Below are 7,380 nucleotides of genomic sequence, written 5' to 3'. Positions count from 1 at the left end.
GCAGAGGCTTGGCTGGGGGACAGGAGGGAGGGGGCTTCTTCAGACCGAGGGGCTGCACTGGGTGAGGAAGGTCCTCTGGAGATCTCTAAACTCTCCATGACACAACATTTCTGGTTTTTATTTTCTATCAGTGCCTGATCTTCTCTCTGCTTCCTGCAGGTTTTCCTTGTGGAGATCCTTCCCTGTCCCTGATGTCTCCCTGCCAGCACTCACAGACCCCAAATCTCTGTGCACTCTCCTTGTCCCTACAGAACCCTGCCTGTCTGCAGGGCACTGACTGGGGGCAGGTTCTGTTTGCAGCTTGGGGAAAGGACAGGTCAGACTGAGCCTGATGGGTCCAGCAAAGGGCAAGAGGGCAATGGCTGAAAGTACATTAAGAAACTCCTGTGTACCTAGTGACCACTAAAAATAACAGTTTGCATGGCTCAGGCATTTGTGAAAATTCATATTACCTTTAATATTTATCCCCTCCCTCCCTGCCATTCTGCTATACTAGAAAACCAAATACAATGTCTTAGGAAATTTCTTCATATTTATCAAAATCCTTCCCTTGGAAACATTCTATGCCATATCAGAAACCCTCAGCATTTCAGAGCTTCATGAGCATTTCATCTCCCCTGCACCAGAAACACTCAGAGTTGTACTCACAGAGTCTGTGGGCATTGGGATGTTCCAGCTTTAGGAGATCACTGCAGGAGCTGCAGCTGCATTGTCCTGCAGCCAGAGGCTTCCTGTGTCCAGGGCTGGGAGTGATTCTGCCCCAGGCACTTGTGAGCATCTTCCCAGCCCTGACTGATTGAATCTCTCTGTGCCTCTGTGCTGTGCCCGGGGTGGGTGCAGGCAGTGCCCTCAGCCCTGCTGGGCTGGGAGAAGAGATGCTCAGCCAGAAAAACGGGTTTTTAAAGCTCTTCTTGGTTTCCGAGTGCTCCTTCTATGCCTGGATCCCATCCCAGCCCAGCAGCACAGACACAGCACAAGGACTTTAATGAACCTCTCTGGGATTTGGTGCTCCAGACCCTGAACATCAGTCCCTGAGAGAGGTGGAGAAATCTCTAAAGACCTCCAATTCAGAATTGAACTCCAAAAGTTCTAAAAGTTTTAATGGGTCCCACTGAGGGACACAACTGAGAAAGTGTGCCCAGGTTCCAGTCAGAGCAGGAAATTGGAGGCAGTGATGACAGGAGGGGACAAGGAGAAGCCAAGTCTTGGTGGCCTGGGGCACAGCAGGCTCTGTGGCACCAAGGGCTGTGAGCAGACACCTTGTCCTGAGCCACTGGGGCCTCCTGGCACAGCCCCAGCAAGGCTGGGCACTGTCAGCCCTTGTCCTGCCCTCAGCATCCCCCCACATGCCAGTGGCCTCAGGGATCTGCTGGGACCAGTCCCTGGGGAGCCTTGGTCAGGAATGGCCCTGGGGGCTCCTTCATGCTCCCAGGGACTGCAGGTTTTTCCATGGACTTTGGGTTTTGCTTTTGCCTTGGAGTCTCTGAGAGCTTTGTGCAATCATGGCCTCCCATTCTCTGCTTTAATTAGTCTCTTGAGAGCCTTTCTCAATAACAACACTCAGTGGGGCTCATGGGATCTTTAAGGTACTTCAATTTTTGAGGTACTTTCCTTTGTCCTTTCTTCTTTAAGTCTGGGAAGTTTTTTGTGCAATCATGGCCTCCAGTTCTCTCCTCCAAGGAGTCAAAGAGGATCCTGTTGGGGATGGACCTCAGTGGAACCCATTAATGCTTTGAGACACTTTGGGTTTTTCTTCTGTCTTGGACTCCTGGAAAACTTTGTGCAATCTCCTCTCAGGCCCTGAGGTTCAAGGGCTCAGCACCAAAAGCACCACGGGGCTCATTGGGATCAAGCAAGTCCTGACAAACCACAGCTCTGCCTTGATTTCCCTCTGGTCTGGTGCAGTTCATCAGGAAGATTTTCAAATCCACTTATAGGGAAATATTTCAGTGAACTTTGAAGGAATATGTATTCCTAGTTTAAAGAGTGTCTTTTATTGCTGTTCTCTTTAGAGCAGAGGTGATTGCAGCATTCTGTGGTTGAAATGGATCCAGGGTCTCAAGGAGTCCTATCCTGCTCAGAGAAGCTGTGCCTTGAGGTCTGACCCAGTGTGGACCAACTTGCTCCACATTTCCCAATGATTTCAGGAATCAGGACTGGACACCATAACTCTAGAGAATATGTCTTACTTCCAGGTGGGACACATGGAGGGGATATCTCCTCCAAACCATGCATACCTGGTCAAGACAGGTTCCAGGTAGAAATACACATTGATCCCACCAGCCCACACCTCCCTGCCCACCCATCTCCACCTTCTCTCCCTTTGTATTATAATTAGCTGCCACACCTCCTGGAGGTCGTGTCCGGTGGTTTTTGGGATGAAGGCCGGGTGTCTTCCTCAGTGATCAGTGTTTGACCTCTCCTTCTGGGCAGGTGCAGTGCAGGTTTGTCTCTGCCTCAGGTCAGCTTGTCCTGCTCAAAACCACCTGTCTGCTCCTGGCTGGTTTCTGGAGCCACAGGTTTCTGCTCTGTAGGGTTTGTGCAATAGCCAGGTCTTGCTTTGCTGAGTTTTCACAATATGTCTTATCTTAATGGATTTTTTTTCCTGGCAACTAAGTTCCTGTGTGGTTTGTTCCATACTGTTCCTGCCATGTGTTCTATTTCCCCTCTACCTGCTTAAGCATCTTATAGGCTTCTAAAATTCTGAATTTTCAAAATCATATATATTCCCCATCTCAATTCCTTATTTTTCCTCTAAATGATGCAAATTCTTTTGCTTTCTAAGATATTTATCGCACTCTCTACGACTGTCTTTAACTAGTTGATTAGATAACACCATAGGCAGCCATTCTTTGGGACAGTTTCAAATTCCAGAAAATCATAACTAAGAACAAAAACCCTACTATTTAAGCAAACCAGAACTAAAACCTTCTATGGGATGACACAATCGGTTTATAAACCTGGCTGCAGTAGGAGACCACCCAAAAAGTACATCCCACCAGTGGTGAGATGTGTCTCCCTCCAACCTTCTAAGGCCTCCTTATAGTCTGTGTCATGGTGTATTTCAATCAAGGTCTTCTTGCCCATGTTTTTAATTTCTTTAAGAATTTCCTGAAGATCTCTGTGTTTTAGTAGCTCTTTAACTAGAGTGAGATTCATTCCTATGGGCACAGGCAATACATCCTGCTCAGCTGTCTGGTTTGCCTTTATATACTGATGTGATAATACAGGTACCCACTAGGAGAAATTGCATCCCTCAATTTTGACAAAGTTACAAATGCACAAATTAGATTGTGTTTCATTTATAACGAGCTTGTCCACTATTATGGTGGGGCACGTTGTTCTGAGGCATACACAACCCTATACATAATCCTGTATATAATCCTATATGTAAGAACCAGGTTGTTGGGTTGACTGAATGGATTTCCAAGTGACAGATGCTTTGTTCTGTACCCAGGCAGATATCTCAGTCATCGTTTACATTTCCTCCACATATAAACCCCAGTTGTTTTCTTGTGGCACACAGCCCTGTGTTAATAGTCTTCCACTTCCCTTTAACCTCTTGTGCCCACATTCTGTGTTCAGGAGGATGTAGCACAGTTCCCTCATGGTTTAATTCTAAAAGCCTTGGTTTCACATCCCTCTATTTTAAGCCTGAATTCAGAACAGTTATTTAAGCATGTGTCACGCCATTCCTTACCAATTTGAATGGGTTTTAGAGGTCCCTGATGGAATCCATCCTGAACAAATGCAAATTTGCATCCCCAGACATCTCTCCCAGAGATGTTGCATTTGTGACTTTTAGCACCTGCCACGGAGAGCTGTGAGAGTCAGAGTCAGAAGCCTTTCCCTGACACATAGAAATGCCAGTCACAATGTATAGAGGAGGTCTTGCACTGATGTCTGCTGTAGCTGTAGCCGTGACTGTGATCCTGAGAGCCACAGCTTCCCAGGGTGCACCTGCTTGATTCTCCACGGTGACTGTGAAGCCTTTTTAATCCCAGTGTGATGTACCTATGCCGCTTGTTCTCTGACCTTGATGGTGGTGAAGGAGGTGAGGAGCACCTGGTATGGTCCTCTCCACTGTGGTTCCAAAGTCTTTTCTGTAAGAGACTTCACATACACATAATCTCCAGGTTGCACATTATGGGCTGGTCCATCCAATTCCCTACACCGGCTTCCTTATACATGATTCCTGATATTATTGACTTGTTTCCCTAGGTCCACCATATATTCTGTTTTACTTTCTTCCCCTATGTGTGCTGATATTTCCTTCTGTATTGCATAAGGTCACCCATACAGGATCTCAAAAGGACTCCGCCTTTTCTTTGTCCTTGGTTTAGTTCATTTGTGTAAAAGGGTTAAAGGAAGGGATTGAGGCCAAGGCAGATTGACCTCCTGTCCTAATTTAAGAATTTGCTGTTTGATGAAATGATTCATCTTCTCCACTTGTCCACTTGACCGGTGATGACATGGGGTATGTAGTGTCCAATCTATACCTAAAGTACAACTAACCTGCTGTACCACCTTTGTGATAAAATGGGGTCCTCTATCTGAGGAAATGGCAGCTGGAAACCCCAAATTGTGGTACTATCTGCTTAACTAATACTTTGAACACTTCTTGGGCCTTAGCAGTTCTAGCAGGGAAAGCCTCAGGCCATCCTGTAAAGGTATCAGTTAATACCAGAAAATAACAAATCCCCCTTTTCTTGGGAGTTCTGTGAAGTCTCTTTGCCATAATTGGCCAGGTACATTCCCCTTCCCAATTCCACCCATTTCTGGCTTTGGAGAGCTTTTAGGATTAGTCTGGAGGCAGAGGTCACACTGTTGATTTACCTGCTATACCATAGTGTATAAAATTCTAGCCATGATGTTCTGTCTGAAGTGTTCATACAAGTCCTCTGCTCCCCAGTGCCTTTTCCTGTGCTCTTCCCTTATTACAGACCATATTGGATGGCTAGGTATGATTTCCCTTTCTTCTGGAGTATGGACCCAACCATCTTTACTCTATGATCCAACCAAATTTGTAATTAGCTTCAGATCCTCTTTGTCAGAATTTGGTTTACACGCAAGGGAGTTTTTCCCATTTCGGATTAGAGCTCTTTCCAATTTTACCTCTCTTTTTGCTGCTTCTTTTGCCTCCCTGTCTGCCAGCTCGTTTCCTTTTCTAATTCTGAGTTTGCTTTTTCATGTGCTCTGATGTGCATAACTGCTGTTCTCTTTGGGAGCTGTACTGCCTCCAGCAATTTCAGAATTTCTTCTGCATGTTCAGTGTTCTTCCCTTGAGAGTTCAATAGTCACCTTTCCTTCCAGATTGCTCCATCAGCATGCACAACTCCAAAAGTGTACTTTGAATCCATGTCTATGTTCACATTCTTACCTTGGGCCAATTCCAAGGCTCAGGTCAAGGCGATTTTTCCCCCCTTTTGTGCAGAGGTATTGACAGGCAGTGGTTCCAACTCTATTACCTCATGGCAGGTGGTGATGGCATATCCTGCATGCCTTTTGCCATTCAGGACATAGCTGCTTCTGTCCGTGAACCAGCCCTCTGCATCTCCCATAGGAACATCCTTCAAATCCGGGCAGCTTGGGTATGTTGCTTTGATGGTTTCCAAGCAGTCATGGTGTACTGGTTCCACTGTGTTCCCAGTGAGGAAAGAAGCTGGATTGACAATGTTAGTGACCACAATCTCCACATCATCCTGTTCCACCAGTATGGACTGGTATGTCAGGAACCTCTGTGGAGAAAGCCAGTACCTGCCCTTCACTTGTAATACTGCAGACACTCTATGGGACACCAACACAGTCATCTTTTTGTCCCAAGGTGAATTTTCAATATTTAGCACTGGATATTTAGCACTACTGCTGCTACCACACACAAAGGCATCCTGGCTACCCTTTTGCAGTCCCATCCAATTGCTTGGAGATGTAGGTGACTGCTCTGTGATATGAACCTGAATCTTGTGCCAATATTCCCAGGGTGATTCCCTGTTCCTCATGAGAAAACAAAAAGAAAGGCTGACTCACATCAGGGAGTCCCAGAGCTGGAGCTGACCTCAGGGCCTTCTTCATTTGTTCAAAGGCTCCTATGCCCTGTTTGTCCCATTGCAGATGCTTCTGTCTGGAGTTGATTACTGCATACAGGGGTTTAACATGCAGCTCCTACTTACAGATCCAAAGGCAACACTACCTGGTCGTTTTGAGAAAAGTTCTCAGTTTCTTCCAATCTGTAGTTTTGTTGTCTGGCATAAAGCCTTCTTTTTGGGCTTGCCCCTTTGCCTCACACTGATTTTATACCCCAAGTAAGTGTCTTCTTGCTGCATTGTCCAGGCCTTTTTTTAGAAACTGGGTACCCTTGGAGCCTCAAAATTTTAAGAGACTTATAGTCCAAGCCATGCAAGTATCTTCTGTCTCAGTGGCAATCAGGATGTCATCTACGTATTGTAGCAGTCTCCCCTTCCTGCGTGGTGTTTCCCAAGACTCGAGATCCTTGGTGAGTTGGTTACCAAATATGATGGGGGAATTCTTGAATCCTTGAGGCAGCACAGTCCCAGTGAGCTGGGTCTTTCATCCACTTTTAGGATTTTCCCATTCAAAGGCAAATACCTTTTGTCTGGCTTCACAGAGAGGGAGGCAAAAGAAAGCATCTTTGAAATCTAAACCAGTAAACCAGGTTAGTTCTGGTGTCAATGCTGTTAACAAAGTATATGGGTTTGCTGCTGAAGGATATAAATCCTCTACTATTCTACTGAGTGCTCTTAAATCCTGGACTACTCTGTATGTTCCATCAGGTTTATGAACCAGTAATATGGGAGTGTTGAAATCAGATTTGCATTCCCTTAACAGACCCCATTGCAAGATTTTTTTTGTCACCGTCTGGATTCCCTCCCTATCCTCTCTTCTCAAGGGATATTGTTTTGTCTTTACTGCTCATTGTCCCTCTTTAAGCTTTACCCTTACTGGTGATGCATTTTTAGCTCTTCCTGGCTTCTCAGTGGCCCACACACCAGGGCTCACCTGGCCAGTGAGATCTTCACCCATTTTTAATTCGATGGGAGCATCAACTAAAAGTCAACTCATTATTTGAATATATTGTTGAGTATACACCTCCAGAGCAATCTCCCCTTTTCCAAATCTGATTGTTGCATCCAATTATTCAAGCAAATCCTTTCCAAGGAGTGGTGAATTAGGCATGTATAAGAATTTATGCAAGCTTAAATGTTTTCCCAATTTATATTTTAGTGACTCACAAAAATAAGCCTTTTCAGCTTGGCTGGTGGCTCCCTTAACTATATTGTGATCTTCTCCCACTTGAGTTAGAGCTGTGTTTAAAAGTGAATGTGTTGCCCTTGTATCAATCAGAAATTCTATTGCTTTTGA

The sequence above is a fragment of the Cinclus cinclus genome, unplaced genomic scaffold (assembly GCF_963662255.1).
Source record: "Cinclus cinclus unplaced genomic scaffold, bCinCin1.1 SCAFFOLD_32, whole genome shotgun sequence".
Lineage (NCBI taxonomy): Eukaryota > Metazoa > Chordata > Aves > Passeriformes > Cinclidae > Cinclus > Cinclus cinclus.
This window is presented reverse-complemented; position numbering follows the sequence as displayed.